This window comes from Momordica charantia (assembly GCF_013281855.1).
Source record: "Momordica charantia cultivar OHB3-1 chromosome 10 unlocalized genomic scaffold, Mcharantia_2.0 BLBB01000010.1, whole genome shotgun sequence".
In the NCBI taxonomy this organism is placed as follows: domain Eukaryota; kingdom Viridiplantae; phylum Streptophyta; class Magnoliopsida; order Cucurbitales; family Cucurbitaceae; genus Momordica; species Momordica charantia.
The window spans coordinates 12,689,563-12,707,480 of record NW_028275158.1 but is presented as its reverse complement, the minus strand read 5'-3'; the positions used below and the strand labels follow the sequence as shown (position 1 = coordinate 12,707,480).

Sequence of the window (17,918 nt, the reverse complement as noted above, 5' to 3'; positions counted from 1 at the left end):
TTTATGAAACAAATTAGTTGTTTGTAATAGTTAAATATTTATGGTAAGAGTTACAGTTGTTAGGTTATTAGTTATGTTGGAGGTAAATTATCGACTGCCACATATGCACGAATCGTGTATTAGAAAGTCTTTAGTTATCTTAATGAGGCATAAAACCGAACATCACCCACCTTTTAAAAGATTGTTAATAGCTCGACATGCAATGTTGAGCCGTCGTGTATTTTTTACATTGGTCTACCTTCTCAAAGGATGAGTCGGCTTTCAAGAGCATATGCAAAAAATTCCATCTGAATTTCAAATAACACCCCGTGATTCCCACACTACTGGGAGAGTTGTTATAATAGCGTTGGACGTCATTTTGGAAGCTCATTTGTACAAATAGAGTACCCCACCTCACATCCCAAGTACGCGAAACCATTATCTCTGGAGTAATAAATCGAATATGTAGTGACTTAAGCGTCAGAGTTGTTACTCTCTTTTTTAGGTTCCTTCGTTCATTGATCATACATTTTCAAGCTTTGTGGTCCTTGATCATTTTCTTTTATCAAACATTTGGCACCCTCTGTGGAGATCTAACAATTTTCCAAGTCATTTTCCCTACAGAGCTATGGCTCAAGCACGCTCCCAGCAACTGCACACCCCAACCCATCAAGGACGTTATACTATTTGTCCCTCGTACTACCAGGTGGCTGGGGCCTTAGCAACCAAGGTTAATGGTCGTCTTAATGCTACAAATGATCGAATTGCTACTAAGCGCTACCCGCTCGTTGCTTGCCAAACTACCGTTGGTAAAATTGCGACCAATGGTCATCCTACTACTATTAAATGATCTGCCATCAACGATCGTCCAATCGACAACGGAGTACAAGTTCCTCAATGATTAATTTCTCGGACAGACCTCCCACACTGGGTTGGAACACCAACCTTCTTCTCTATTTGTTCATTGTGATCAGCATGATAGTCGAAATGCTTGAAATTAAGACCAGAATGGAAGAAATGGAATGAAAACATGAGACGTTTGCATCATCAATCTCACGTGACTTGAGGAAGGTAAGGCACCTATGTACCCTTCCATCTGAGGAGATGAATATGTCCCGCACTGACTAAGTCGTGTCGACACCCATCAATGGAACCCATTCCCAAGCATGGAAATCATTCGCGATCCATCTCAGCCTCATGAAAATGCAACTGCTTCAAGGCCACTTCGGAGATGACAATCATCAGCCTCAAGTTTGACTCACACGCGATCCATGTGATGATCCTCATTTATGGAGATCCTTGCAATGTTCTCAATGATCGAGCTTGCCACGATGCACTGCCCCATATATAGGGTTGAACCAATGAGCTTGAAGACCTTAGACTTACACTGAACGATTGGAGAGAATAAGGAGCCTCAAAGTTAACAGTTAACAGAAAGCTTCAAGGGCTGACCTATACATTCGATCCGATGTTGATCAGATGTCATATAGGTTTGAAAAATAAATTTGAAAGGGGACGTACCACTAACGACAAGAATGAAGAACTCGAGGGAACCCCCTTTTGTTCAAGAAATCCATGATGGCAGCATCCTAAGTAAATTCAAGATGTCGACCTTCAAGATGTACGACTGCTAGAGCGACTAAGTCTACCATGTCAAAATTTTCGAAGGCTTGACGGACATATAAGTTGCGAATGATACGATGAACTGTTGAGCTTTCCAAATTTCATTGGGAGGGTAAGCTTGGCTCTGGTATAGATAATGGAAGCCCAAGTATATCTCTAGCTGCCGAGAAAGACCTTCATAACTAATTTGTCAGGTCAACATCACACAAACCGACTAGAACCTTGTTAGCTTACAATCCGTAAAAAAGTGGAGTTGTTGAAGGACTATGTCAGCTGCTTCAAGTAGGAGTAAGAGAGTGTTATGCTACAACACTCAAAGGGTCGGGTGCACGCGTGGTTATCATTAGGCCTTAAGAAATAAAAAATTTATGTAATGAAGATTCCTCAAATCATTATCGAGGAACGGGAGCCGAAGATTAGAGTTTGTACTACTCTTGATCTCAGACAAAACATGTTAGCATCAACACCAAGTTGGGGTTCGAGACAAGAAAAAAATTGATTAAATTTCTCTAAGCCAACTTCGACATGTTTGTGTGGTCACATGAAGACATGCTCGACATCGATCCTAACATCATGGTTCATAGGCTTAATGGAGACCCTGCATTCCGACTGGTAAAGAAAAAAGCATTAGCTTGCTCATGCAGCGAAGTGTTTTAATTAGTTATGAAGTTGACAGGGTCATATGAGCCAATTTTATAAAATTAGTTCACTACCTTACTTGGCTTTGTAATGTAGCTTTAGTGAAAAGAGTTAATACGAGATGACAAGTCTGCATAAAGTTGACAAGCTAAAAGATAGATTGTCCGTAGGACAATTTTCCTCTACATCTGATAGATTAGATTAAAGATGTCGCTGCAGGGCACGAGCGATTAACATTTACAGATGTTTACTACAGCTAAATCAAAATTTAAATGCAGGTCTCTAACCAAGAACATACCTCATTCGTGACCGACCAACAACTATATTGCTACAAAACTCTGCCCTTTGGCCTTAAAAATGCTGAGGCGACCTATCAGTGCATTGTTAACATGATATTCACCAAGCAAATAGATTGGAATATGGAGGTCTATTTCGACGACATGTTGGTTAAGAGCAAGAAGACGTACTCTCACATTGTCGACCTATCAAACGTATTTGATGTCTTGTGCCAATACAAAATGAAGCTCAATCTGAGTAAGTATACCTTAGGAATAGCATCTGACAAATGGTCAACTAGCAAGGAATCAAAGCTAATCCATATAAGATTTGAGCTATTTCTAATATGGAGCCTCTGAATAATTTAAGGCAACTACAACAATGTAGTCGTCAGATCATTGTCTTAAATTGCTCCATGTCTTAGTTAACCGATAAATACCTCACATTCTTCAAATTGCTATGGAAGAAAGAACGGATTGAGCGGATATCATAGTACCAAGAAGATTTTGATCAGCTGAAGCAGTACCTCGGCATGACACCTCTACAACCAAAACCCTTGTTTAATCATCAGACTGTTCTTATACTTAGCCATTTGATAAAAGGTAGTTAGCTCAGTGCTAAATAAAAAAGATGAAGGTCGGCAAAACCCAATTTACTACACAAACAAGTCTATGATTGATGCAAATATTAGGTATTCGTGCATTTAGAAGCTCGCGTTAGAAACCGGTCTGCTCGACTTAATGATTACAACCATAATTGCAAGCTAACTAGGTGACAGTTCTAACCAATTTTCCTTCGAGGCAAGTCTTTTAAAACCCAAAAACCTCAGGTCATTGATGTAGTGAGCCTTGGAGTTGAGTGAATACGACATCAACTTCAAACCTAAGAACGCATTGACGGGCCAAGCTGTGGCAGACTTCATTGTCTCGCTGAACCCAATCAGCCATGGCATACTTCATCCTTTCAGACAGTGGACCTATACGTGGATGGGCCTACAAACTAGAAAAGATGTAGAGTTGGAATGCTGCTCCTCAGACTGGGCGAACATCAATTTGAGTTCAAATGCTGCTCCTTGGACAACAAATGAGAATCTAGCCGTACCAGTCAGGGCTGTTCATGGTTCATAGCAAACCTGGAAATGACCCACTTCAATTTGTCTCCTCCATGATTCAGATACTCCTGTGAAGCTTTGCCTCTTGTCGTAGAGGGTGTTCTTATGTTTCAAAGACTATTCCTCAAATATTATAGTCACGCTTAGATCTACATTTGGGAGAAGAATCTCCTCATTAAGTTAAGCCATTGAGTCCTCGTCCCAACCCTTAGGTGCCAAGAATCCGGTCGGCCCTCCAAACGCTTCGCAAGGAACAACTTGTCGGGAACGTCAGTTGAGGAGTCGGCAACTCATCTTATATTTTGTCAGAAATCAGTATAACAAACGGACTTATAGCTCCATTAGACATTTTGGAGAATGTGGTAGAAAGTGACCGTGTCAAGATTGCAACATCCCTCCCTCTATTAAATAAGGAGTATATGCATTAATGAATGGGCGTGTAAAACAAAAAGATATTTCTTGAACAAGCATGCGATGCTCACAGTGACCAGACGTTGTTAGACGCGCGCATAACGCAGTAGTGACACTGTAAGATACAAAAAGACGTGCATGGCCCCCACCTGCCACGTGACACAAACTATTTGTCAAAAGGTAAAACAAAGTTTGGGCAATTCACATAAAAGCCAAAGCAAACACGAAAGTAAAAAATGCGATCTATTAATAAAGATGTTGCATGAAATTACAAAGCTCGCTCGAGCAAGAGATACTAGACTTGGAGAAAAGAAGATCCCTTTGTAAATATCTGTTAAGGGAGGAGAGAAAGGAGTAAAGAATCCCCATGCTCGCGGTGCCCATTATTCGAGCACGCCGTGGTCCACTAAAGGATTGGAGGAGTGAAAAGAGTAAAGAATCCTCCATGTTCGCGGTGTCCACCGTTCCACCGTTGCAGCATGCCATTGTCCACTATAGGAGAGATAAAGGTGTAAAGAATCGCAATGCTCATGGTACCCACCACTATAACACGTTGTTGTCTGCCAAAAGAGAAGAGAAAGGAGTAAAGAACCCTCCCAAACCTCGTGGCACTCACTAATGAAGCATGAGGTTGAGGCCTTATTTCTACCACCAACATTGACAAAACTCTAGGAGAAACACCATCTAACAAGATTTCAACTATAGGGGGCGCTACTCCTGCCACTTTCTATAAGAGAGTTGTTTTTTGCTTCATTTAAAAGGATTTTTTGTGCTTTTGAGGACCGTAGCTTGGTTTTGCATGTGTATTGAATACTTAATTATGGTAATCATGAAAATGAGCCTTATGTGAGTGTGGTTTCTGAAAGGATACAAAAATTCACTCGTTTTTAAGTATTATGGGCCAAGTTTAAGCATTGTTGGAACATTAAGGACTTTTGATGTCAATAGCATAGTTTTGCAAGTTCAATGCCCTACGATGTCAAAGAATATATTGCACATAAACTATAGGAACAAAACATTCAGTGAAATTTTGATGTTTCCAAACAAATTAGAAATCTAGGATCAGCATTGAGTTTCTATTTAGAACTAAATTATGAATTACAAAGGAAAATGACCTTAGTAGAATCCTCAATTTGATGCTCCACAGATCATTCTTTCTATGACTCAAACAATGGACCAAGGTTGGTGAAAACCTCCTTGAATGAAATAAAGAGTAAGGAAAATTGTGGAGACAATTTTCTCATAGAAAAGTATGTGTTTGGCTTACCCCAATGATCTTATTTATTGAAGTTATGGTTGAATCTTTTACTATATAATATATTGAAAATTTTGATATTATTTTATTTTCATTCAAATAAATATCTTATTAGTATATCTCATATAATAATAAAATATTTATTTTTCTTATAATTTATCAAATACATTAATTTGATAGAATCTCTAAATAAAATAACATGTTTTCATATCTCATGTATTAAAATTTTATGTTATTTGAATCTTATTCAAATAAATATTTTATTAGGATATCTCATATAATAATAAAATATAATTTTCCTTCAAATGTATCAAATACATCAATTAGGACATGATCTTTAGTTAAATAAAACCCTTTAATATCTCATCTATTAAAATTTTATACTATTTGAATCTTCTTCAAATAATATTGTATTACTATATCTTATATATTAATAAAATATAATTTTCCAGTTTCATGTATCAAATACATTAACTCATTTTCATTTATTATTTAATGTATCCGAATACAATAAATAATAAAATTGTAATTTAAACATTTCAAATTCAATTATCTTTCAACATAATTGATCCATTAATGTTATTGTGACCAACCCTTTATAAGCTCCAATGATACAAAATTAATTGATTAAGTTTCATTAACTCGAGGTTACTCAAATATAAACTGAAGTTGCACTCTTATGTGTTGTAGGACAAGTTATGTCCATTGATATAATCCTTACATCGAAGTCGACCCTTCACGAGTTGTTCAAAAATTAGAGTTGGGTCAAAAGTTCAACCCTTGTAATAATTTCTTATACCTTAAGTACTGTTGGAAACAAGCATAGACTGCCCCTACAGACCAACACGAGTCCTTCCAGCATGCTTTGTCCTCACTCACATGCTTCCTAGTAAAGCAACTAAGAGGTCACCCAACCTAAGATTGCTCCAAGCCAAGGACGCTTAACTTCGGAGTTCTTACGATTGAGCCACCGAAAAGGAAGGTGCACCTTGTTGGTATAGGTAGTGACTTTCAATTCTTTTTAATACTTTCTTGACCATTCTTCAATAATCTCAGGATCCCTCTCATTCGGATGTGGTATCGGTTTATTCATGTACCCCTCCTCTCGGGCGTCACATGCCCACCAGCTTCCGCCTTGGTTTGTCCCCGAATCACATCCTACTAGGAGAGGTTCCGCTCTGATACCATCTGTAACGCCCCAATAGTCACTACCTATACCAACAAGGTGCACCTTCCTTTTGTTGAATCTGTGCCCGGCGAGGCTGCTGCGCCTGAGCCCCACAAACTCTATTCGCATTATCCAGCAATACTTGTAGTGCCTCAACTAGTAACGCCACCTGGGGATTCACCTGGGGAACTCCCTGAGGTGCTGCCTGCGGGACTGGAGGTGCTACCCCTCCAGGAACTGCCGGGGGAACATTTGGATCCGCTGCCTCCTCACCCCTAGGGTTCGGATCCTATCGTAAGAACTCCAAAGTTAAGCGTGCTTGGCTTGGAGCAATCTTAGGTTGGGTGACCTCCTAGTTGCTTTACTAGAAAGCATGTGAGTGAGGACAAAGCATGCTGGAAGGACTCGTGTTGGTCTGTAGGGGCAGTCTATGCTCTTCTAAGTGGCTTAGAACTTGACGGTGGTGCAGCCAGGTCGTAGGGGAATGCCGGGGTAGAGAGGTGCGGAAACCGGATACCGAATCCTGGGCCTGGGGCGTTACAAATGGTATCAGAGCGGAACCTCTCCCAGTAGGATGTGGTTCGGGGACGAACCAAGGCGGAAGCTGGTGGGCATGTGACGCCCGAGAGGAGGGGTACATGAATAAACCGATACTACATTCGAATGAGAGGGATCCTGAGATTATTGAAGAATGGTCAAGAAAGTGTTAAAAAGAATTTATAGTCACTACCTATACCAACAAGGTGCACCTTCCTTTTGTTGAATCTGTGCCCGGCGAGGCTGCTGCGCCTGAGCCCCACCAACTCTATTCGCATTATCCAGCAATACTTGTAGTGCCTCAGCTAGTAACTCCACCTGGGGATTCACCTGGGGAACTCCCTGAGGTGCTGCCTGCGGGACTAGAGGTGCTACCCCTCCAGAAACTGTCGGGGGAACATTTGGATCCGCTGCCTCCTCACACCTAGGGTTCGGATCCTCGTAGTTGTGAGCTCTCGTGTTCCGTCGAAAAGCCATTCTCTAAAGGAACAGAGAACAGAGTACCAAGGTTAGTAACACACTAACCGGGGCGCAACACAAGTACAAAATTCAAGCAAGGTCTACATAATGAATTGAAGGAACACACCGACCTATCTAGTATCAGTCAATAATAATATCTCAATCATAAGCAATGTAAGACATTCATGATCGAACATCCAGAACTCGGAAACGTACCTGGTGATGACGAGGAGGCTGACAAGGACCGTACACTAACGACCTAGATTCTAAGACAGTCTACAGGAACAACTCCGCTCTGATACCAATTGTAACGACCCAGAATTTTCCGTACACCTCTAGGTCACATTCACTACCCAACTAATCAAAGTTAACTCCAGTTACATCCCGCCAACTTCCTATACGCATAAACTCATAAAAAAAAAGGAATCAAGTTCCAATCCTCATCAAATTAACGATAAATCAATCTCATGGAATAACATTCAGCAACATTCGTGAACCACTTCACGAGGCAAGTTTATTATTCAATCTATATGAATCTAAACAAATGGAATAAAACTCAAATAGGCACCTAACCCGAAGCAAAACTAACAACAAGAAGAACAAATCTCTCAATTATTCAAATGCAAATAAACCGTCTATTGGCCACAACATAAGGCGCTAACCAACGAATTAAACTAAACAGGAAAACTAAGTAGTCTATGGTCCTCGCACGTCAGGTCTCCTCCGTCCCATCACCGCGGTCACCCACGAGTCCTTCACCTGAAACAATCATTGTAGAGGGGGGGGGGGGTGAGTATATAAAATATACTCCGTAAGTAGGCCTCACCAAACACACACAAACGTCATGCTCATAACCATAAAGGAAACATACATCGTCATGCTCTATCATTACAGTATGCGAACAACCATAGACATGCTCTACTAATATTTTATACATTCATCCATAAACATGCTCTAAAAAGACCCGAAGCTAACCACAATCAGATAAAAACATTACCGTCAACCTGGCTCTCTAATACCTCAACTGCAACTATGTTCACCTCAGTTATTCGAGCTCTTCGAAACCATTCTTTTGGTAGTGTTGGCCCCTGACCATTTATACCCAGAGCCCCGACACTAATGCATCGACCCTCGACCATTTATACCCGAGGCTTCGATGTCTTACCATCTATTGGCCCTTGACCATTTATACCCAAGGCCCCAATAGTTTTCCTTTCGAAAGACTCCTCGCATCGACCCCCGACCATTTATACCCGAGGCCTCGACACTCATCTTTATCCAATATTGGCGTATCGACCGCCGACCATTTATACTCGAGGCCTCGATACCCAATTAGTGACGTATCAGCCCCCGACCATTTATACCCGAGGCCCTGACACTCACACATTCACTTTATAATTTGCAAAACTCCACATATCGTTTCTAGCCCCCAACCAAGATTCCAGTACTAACCCTCTAATAACACCAAGCACCACAACGCCCATCAACAACACCACCACAAGTATGATTTCAATGCATCTCGCCGCTCGCCAACACAATCCCGCATGCTTCCACAACATAAACATCATTCTAATAGCAAAACAATAAACTAAACATACTTTCACAACATACGAGTGACAACGTTCATATTCAATAAGCGCTGCTAGATATAATAAAACTCATGAGACACGCCAAACACTTCATACGAATTCAGACAACAAACATTTCCAAAATAAATTCACTTTAACGAACATTCCCTACAGTCATACATCATTCTATCACAGATCTCAGAAGTTCAACAATACGAAATTCCCACTGTTATTACCGACGGACATTCAACACTAATCATGCATACAAAACTACATAAACAAGAGTTACACTGCACAACCACGTATCAGAACCAATATTAAGCATCATAAACAGTACATCAGCAACCAAATAACCAACATCAACGCACGCACCCGCCCCCGTGTTACTTACTACCAAAAGTCCTAAAGCTCCTAAGCTTGTCAAACACTTCCTACAAGGAAAAAGTACGATTCGAGGTTAGTAGCCAATTGGAAACATTTAAATAATATTGAACCCAAATTTAGGTGTGTTGTTACCTACTAACTCACACCAAAATCTCTTGGGTTAGAAGTGGGTCGACGCCGAGGATGTTCTAGCTCCAAAATTCGACTTAGAATGGCCTTAGGCTTGCTGGACCGATGTCAAAAACTGATGGGTAACATAGATTTGGGTACGATTGAAGGTGGTTCAATGCCGACCCAATGCCGTAAGGAGTGGGTATCAAGAATCAAGCTTCGGTTATGTGTGGGTAATTGTCTAACGTTGCCGGAGGGGCTGGATAACACCAAACCGAGGAAAGAAAACGTCAAGAAACTTGCTGGCGTCACAAGTCTGGGCGCGGGGTCATCGGAGGAACGACGTCGGACCTGGGTGCCGCCGCTGTCCGGTTCTGCTCGGAACACGTCGCCGTCGTGGAGAAGGCCCACCGGGGGTTGCGCACGCCGCCGGAGGTAGCAGCAGATTGTCGGGCGTTCGGTTCTACTCGGAACGCGTCGCCGCCGTGGACCGTGCGTCGTGCGCCGCCGCGAGCTGCTGCAGGAGGACGTCGGCGTGGAGGAGCTGCTGCTGCTGTGCCGCTTCGCCGGAGAAGAAGGCCGCCGGCTGGACAAGAAGAAGGAGAAGAAGCTTGGGGGGGGGGGGCTGTCGGCTAGGGATGGGGAAGAAACAAAGGGAGGGAAAAAGAAGAAGAAAAGTGTTAGGGTTTCCCTTTTGTTTTGATTTAAAACAATTTTCCCTTCATGAAAGCCCAATCATCCAAGCCCAAAGAAGGAGGAGTCCATTCCCTCAACACAAGACCCAACATACCAAGCTCGGTTAATATTAATTTAATTGGATTGTTAGAGCCCGATAAATATCAATAAATTCAATTAACATTCACTTTGAAATTTAAATGAAAAATCTCCCGATTCGAGACTAACTAACCTGAGGGACTCGGGCGTTACACTTTATCTTTAAAGGTGGAGAAAGTTCCAACAAGTTTTTTGCGCTGTTCTCGGGGACATAATTTTTCAAATCATCTTCTTTTTAATTAAATTGTTTCATGTGTGATTGTTGCATGCCTCTGTCATTTGACTTAATTGTTATATGTAACCTTTAACGGAGTTTAGTATGAGCACAATGTCTAGTGTTGAACTTTGATCCATAAATTGAAGGAACCCTTAAAAGGAGAAAGCGTGAGCAGAGGTTGAGAAAAGAAAGAGAAAATAAAAAGATAAAGCAGTTGAATTAGTTGAAGAAGTTGAAGAAGAGATCATCGAGATGAATCGAAATCCACCTCATCCTCACGATCCTCTACCTCCACAAGATCCACCTGTAAACGGAGATACTGTTGGTGAAGGAGCAAACCGAATAGGAGAAGTTCCTAATCGGATCCTTTTAACTGATAACCGAAATGTAGCCATGCGAACTATGTCACTCATGCATTCAATAACTTAAATTCAGGGTTAAGTAATTGAAATGCCTCGCGTTCTCGAGTTAGTTTTATTATAAGATTGAATTTGTCTTTGGATTTTCCCATAAGTGGATAATTTGAATTCTTGGATTTTGTATTTTGGAATTCTAATTTAGGGTAAATTAGAATTTAGTTTATTTTCGTCAGATTAGAATAAATTAAGTTTTCGATTTTTGGATGAGATTTTTAATTAAATCTTAATCCAAGATTTTGGAGATTTAACTTTTCCCTTTTAGATTTTATTATGAGTTTTATTTTGGGAAAAAAAAGACAAAGAAGAATCTACGACGAAGAAGAATCTCTTATTTTTAAGGTATGTAGCATTTAATTGTGAGTTTATTCTTTGGGAAAAAGAAAACAAAAAAAAAATAATTAATTAAAGAAAAGGTGTTAAACCAAGACAAAACCCTAAGCCTACCCCTTTCTTCTCGCTCTTCTTCTTCCCCAATCTTGTAGCCGCCCCCCTCGTATTTCCCATCATTATTAGCTAAAAAGGCTTACATATTCTTAAAGTTGAATGTGCATAGAACATTTCTAGATAATTTGCAATATATGGTATTTTAGGAAAAATATGAGGAAAAACGTGGTCAAAGTTTGAAGAAAATCACAGAGTATGTTTTTGCAGGAAATGCTCCTGGCACAATTTGGGCATGGTCGGTTCCAAAACGTTTGTTTCACTTAATTAAGGGCAAATGAGTCATTTCTCACATGTTTAAATGAAGCCAAAATCGTGAGTCCAAGTCAAGGAATGGTTGTTTAGAGAATCTCAACCCATTTCCTCCTAAAATGGTGCGAAGTTCAACCAACTTGAGGGCCTATAAAAGCGAGCCTCTCCCCCAGCAGCACATCCATTTCCATCTCGTTTTCATCTTCATTTATTCCATTCTTAGCTGTAGATTTCATTCATAAGCTTTGGAGTTATATTTATTAGTTGTTCTTTTCCATCCTATTGCCTTTAATTCAAGTTTCTACATCCATTCTTCATCTATTATGTTCTTTTTATGCTCTTAAGCAAGTTTACACTCCCTGATCACACTCGAAGGAGAAGAGGGTTAAGCTAGAACTCCTCGTATGCCATTATTAATCATTTAAATTCAATTGAAATTACTTCTTTTATGTTTTCGTGCATTTTCTTTTCTTTAATTATGCACTAATTTAGTTATCAACCTCTTTGTGGAATACCTTAGCTTAAATGAATTGTTTTCGAACATGCTTGTGATTTGCCCATATTGCGCCTGGCGCAATCTTCGGTTGGTTTCTGACAAATTATCTTTACATCTTTTTTCCATTTGAACATTGGGAATTTGATTTATGCATTAAAGCCCAACTCCAAGAAAGGTAGGTTAGGTAAAATAATAGAAACCAATATGGATGCGACTTAGACATAAGCACGTAAAACACGATCCTAGACATAGGCCATCTAACCCATAAATGCAAATGAGTTGATAAATACTTTCTAGGATTGTAATCACACATAGAAATATGATTGTTTGTTACCCTAGCCTCTACAGCAACCAAAAGCAGTTCGTGAAAGAGTATAACTCATTTTTTCCAAAGTGTGTATCGTCCATATTTTTCATCAAAGCTAAGGTAGGAAGCAAAAAGGTTGTGTTTTATTAAATTGTTTGATATTTGAAATCCTAAACAACAACATGTTATCACTATTTTCATTTACGATATACTAAATATATTTGTAACTGATATACTAAATATAAGGTATATTAAATATTTAATTTTTAGTGGCATATCAGCTGTTTAAATTCTAGTTTACCATTACAATTTGTTGATTGATATACTAATATTATCAATAATGTTGATTACTATATCACTACTATTTATTCTATATTAATATTAATTACATACTAAATATAAGAGATATGAACTTTTTAAATTTATAAAGTATATTAGATTTCTAACTTTTTTTTTTTACGTGTATGATCCACATAAACCTAATATACAATAACTTTATATTAATTTTTTTTGAACCATTGTTTTCATATGAAAAAAAAATATTGGATATAATAGTATTATATCAACACACATGTATCATAATTATATTAGTAGATATCATGGTTATACCAGAGATATATCGGTGGTAAATTAGAAGCATATCAAGTATATATCAAATATATATCAGTGTTATATTAGTGGTAAATAATATAATCATATACAAGAAGTTATATTAGTGGTATATCATTTGTACATGAATGGTAAATTAGAGACATATCATGTATATATCACATATATATAAATGTTGTATCGGCATGGTAAATCAATGGTTATTATACGTATACCAGTGGTAAGTCATATTAGAAGTTTAGTAGATATCAGAGTTATATCATAAGGAAATCAATTGTATATCATTATTATATCAGTAGTATATCATAGCTATATATCAGTAGTTATATATATTGCAGATATATTACAAATATATATCACATGTATTGCAAGGTAAAGTTGTAATTTAAAATTGGACCTCCATTTTTTGTTGAAAAAAAAATGCTATATGTTTATGCAAAGGATTGCACAACGCTGTTTTACGAACCAAGCTCGAACCCGGTCCCCGGCTCGACCTGAACTCAAGAGTGAACTTGCACAAGAGGACAAACTTTCCGACGCTCAAGTCAGTGTAGGTCGGACTCAATATTAAGTTCGAGATGAGATTTGATACCTGAGCGTGAAATGAGGCCCTCTATTTATAGGTGGTGGATCCGACAGTACTCACGACCGGTGGTTATATGTTTTTTCTCATGTCGGACCTGTCGGGTTCCGAGCAGATCGAACCCCAATCAGGTCGAACCTCGGCATGTATACTTAGTCTCTTTCAATGGGCGAACCCAGTCTCCTCGACGGGTTCGAGGTGGACCTGGGTTATTTCACTCCTTGAACTCCAATGATTGTCCTCCACGTGTCCAAGGTATTTTTACCCCCATACATTGGCCCCCTCTCTATCAGGTCCGATCTCGATCTGGCAGAGAAGTTTACCCGACTCAATTTTGGACACGTGGCGACTTCTAATTCGTAGAGAGAATACGACCGTTGTGGAAGATGTTTCGATCTGCCAGGCTGTCGGAGCACTCAAGTATTCTGTCGTTACGAATCTCGAGATGATCCTAGCCGCTCGTTCATTACACGTGTACGGCGCATAGGTTTTTCGATTATCTATAAATAGTTTTGAGACTTCAGGTCAAACCTTACGTTCCCTGAATTTCTGGAGTTCGATCTGAAACCAGCTCGAACCCTCTGTAGGTCAGTCACTTTTGTTTTACTCTTGCTTTCGAATATGGTAGTTTTCATGTCTTCTCCCTCCCGTAGTGATAGTTTAGGTAGCGCAGGTCGGACTATAAGCAGTTCGCCCCCTAAACCAAGTGACTCTGGGAGGACTTGGCTCTTAGGTTAGAGTCCGAGCTGGAAGAGATAGAAAACTTTAGATTTTCCAACGATGGGGAGTATAGTGCACTTCCACCTCGGGCCATGGTTTAGAATACCCTTCGAAAATGCCTGAGCATTACCTCGGACCCCTCCGTAGGGGGTTTAGTATTCCAAATGATATCATCCTTAGGATTCCTGAAGAAGGGGAAAGAGCTGACGATCCTCCAGAGGGATGGGTCACTCTTTATTTAATAATGTTTGAGTACGGCCTTAGACTTCCCCTTCACCCTTTTGCCCAGGAGTTCCTGAACCGAACTGGACTGGCTCCAGCTCAAGTGACCCCCAATGGATGGGGTGTCATTTTTGCCTTGGCCATCCTTTTTTGGTTGCGAGCTCGGAACGAGGACGAGGCCGAGCTACTGAATGTTGACCAGCTTCTTGGGTGCTTCGAGGCCAAGAGGATAGCTAAGAAGCCAGATCGGTATTCTATGTGCGCAAGGAAAGACGCAGGTGGTATAGTCAAAGGGCCGACCTCCACAAAGGATGGGTGGGGGAGTGGTTCTTTGCCTCTAGAGAGTGGCTGGCAAAGGACGAGTCAGGTCGTCCCTTAGGTCGGTATTCTATGTTCCTCTTTTGACGTTCCCACTAGGTTTGGGAACTTAGGTATGAGGTCGCCAAAATATAAATTTTTTTTTTTGCAACTTTAGATCTTTCGACTCCGTCCTTTCTTATCTAACTTGAACTTTTCTTTGTTTTGTGCAGTGTCGATGAAACCAATTCCCGAACTCACTCAAGCTTCATTTGACACCCTCAAGCATTACAAGGATCACTTTCCAAGGGACAGGAAGATCGGAACCTTGGTGACCGACAAGCTGCTCCTTGAGTTTGGGTTGTTAGATTATAACCCCTTGGTGCGTCCGGTTGAAGCTTCAAGGCCAAACTCCGAGCTTGGTAAGTCGAGCTCGGGCCTCACTTCAAGTTTGTATTTCAACTTCTATTTCTGACATTTTGCTTTAACTGTCTTGCAGCAATGGTGTGCGGGTTCACTGGCAGTGTGAAGCGCAAGTCTAAGGGTTGTGCTCACGCCCTTAAGTCCGTTGAGGGTACGGAGCCTACAACTCCTGTTGTGGCTCGACCTGCGGTTCAGGACAAGACTGAACCGTCTTCTGAAGTTTCAACTCCGGTGATCGAGTTGGACTCTACTGGGGAGCACTCCAGAGGTTGGACCCAAGGAATGAGTCCAAGGCGCTAGACGTATCTCCTCTAAACGAGGTAAGGAGGGAGTCTCCTTTGAAGAAGAGATGGAAGAAGAAGAAGACCACCTCCTCCTCGGAGGTTGGACCTCGTAGGCCACTGCCCACGAGCCACGCCGACTTGATGGACGACCACGAAGCTCGGATGGGGGGACGTTCGACGTGAAGATGCGGTTCAGAATGGAACCGTCGAGCTCCGGGGTCAAGGACCAGGTGTCCCGCATCCGGCTGCATGCTTGGACCGCTGCCTTAGGAGAGCGTCCAAATTTGTAAGTGACCCAGGGTCCGTGCTGCAAAGGATCATCGACCACACCGTAGAGGTAAGACATGCTTCTATGTTTGCTTTTACTTTTACAACTTATAGCTCGGTCTAACTCTCGTGAACCCGGTCTTCGCAGGCGTTCATTGCTTCCATTCACTCAACAGTCATGATAAAGGCGGAGCTGGATGGAAGAGAGATCTTGGCAGCCAGGGAAAGTGCAAACTCTTCTGCTGCCCTGGAAGCTGCCACTACAATGAAGGGCGAGCTACTGAAAGCTCGCTCCGAAGTGGAGACCCTGAAGGCCGAGGTGGAGGCCAATGCTTTGCTACTGAAAAAGGAAGAAGAAAAGCACAAGGCCCACCTCCGAGCTGCTCACGCCATCATCAAGGGGCTGAAGAAGGAGAAATTTCAGCTCCTGAAGGAGAAGGATGACCTGGCTCAAGTCCTTGAGGAGAAGGACGCCTCAATTGGGCGCCTTATGACCGAGCTCAAGGATGTGAAGGAACGCCTCACCAATGGGGCTCTGTTGGAGGAATCATTCAGGCAACACCCAGATTTCGATGGGTTTGCCAAAGACTTCAGTGATGCAGGCTTCAAGTTTCTGATGAAAGGCATTGGTGCGGACATGACCCACCTCCAGATCGACCTCGGCGATCTGAAGAAGAGGTATGCTGAGAAATGGGCTTCTGGGCCTAATAATACTCCAGGCCCTCAGTCGCTGGTGAAGAAGTATGTCAGGGAACTGGACTCTGACTACTCCGATATGGAAGATGAAGACGCTCCAAGTCAGGAGTCAGTTGATGTCGGCACCACGCAAGAAGAAGTCCCCTCGCAGCAAGGCGGATCTTAGGAGATGAACCTTTTGGGCTCCCAAGGCGAGTTGTCCTCTCACCTCGGGAGTAGCTGAGGCTTCTTGTTTATTTTGTTTTTTTTCGAATTTTTTGTGTAAGTTTTTGGGCAGAGCTGCAAGGTATACAAGCCTTAGCTCTGTCCTCTAATCAATGAAATCTTCATTTATCCTCTTCTGTACATCGAACTCTGTCTGTTCTTTTATTGCTTTTTACTTAAGCTTTTGAACCTGCTTTTGTAAATTTGAACTCCTATAAGAATAATTTCATCTCGCACCTCTAACTCGTAAGCTTAAAGATTGAGTTTGGGAGGAACTCTTTCCACATCGCCCCTTTTACTTGTGTTTGTTTTTAAGGTTTGAATTTGAGAGTTTCCTTCACTGGTTTTTAATATTTCTCCTCGAACTCGGAAGTCCAAAAGATAATATTAAGCAATTTGAACTTTCTACATAGCACCTTTAACTTAAACGTTCATAGGGGTGAATTTTGAGTCCATAATTGATATTCACATCGCACCTCGAACCCGTGGGTTTAGAGGATTGAATTTCTTGAACCTTCAACATCGCACCTTTTAACTTAAGCGTTCAAAGGATTGAATTTTGGTTCGTAATTGATTTTGACATTGCACCTCGAACCCGTGGGCTTTGAGGATTGAATTTAATCAATTTTTGCCTTTACCTGGCCTTTACCTGGCCGGTTTTAAATCCTATGGGAGTCCGTGGCCCCCATTTAATTTCTAATCGAACTCGGAGTCATGAAATTAAGTAACTCCTTCGTTTATTAAAAGTTCCGCCCCTTGAAAATTTTTACAGGTCCATTTTAGGACCATTTTGACATTTAAAGGGTAATAGCGGTTTAGGTGCTCTGTGTCCATGGATGCGCAAGGACGTTTCCTTCCAGATCGGCCAGCATGTAAGTTCCAGGTCGGAGTATGCCTTTAACCTTCAACGGTCCCTCCCAACTTGGGTCAAGGGTGCCCACATGACTCTGAATCTTCCTTAAGACCAAATGTCGGACTTGGAAGCTTCGAGGTCGAACTCGAGCGTTGTAATGTCTGGCCATTCTGTTCTGATACTCTGCTGAGCGTAGTTGAGCCATTTCCCTTTTTTCTTCTAATAAATCAAGGTTAAGGAGTAGTTCTTCCTCGCTCTTTATTGGCTCGTAATGCTCTACCCTGTCTGTTGGCATGCCGATCTCAACTGGAACAACAACTTCAGAGCCAAAGG

The 17,918-nt window shown here is 41.2% G+C and overlaps 1 long non-coding RNA gene across 1 annotated transcript; it reads right to left on the bottom strand.

The window, feature by feature from the left end:
* Positions 1-7,201: 7,201 nt before the first annotated feature.
* On the bottom strand, positions 7,202-10,119 carry LOC148208575 (uncharacterized). Its single transcript, XR_015788511.1, has 3 exons — positions 9,543-10,119; positions 9,418-9,457; positions 7,202-7,479 (listed from the first exon to the last, which is right to left on the bottom strand). It is a non-coding gene; the product is annotated as an uncharacterized LOC148208575 (long non-coding RNA).
* Positions 10,120-17,918: the final 7,799 nt, after the last annotated feature.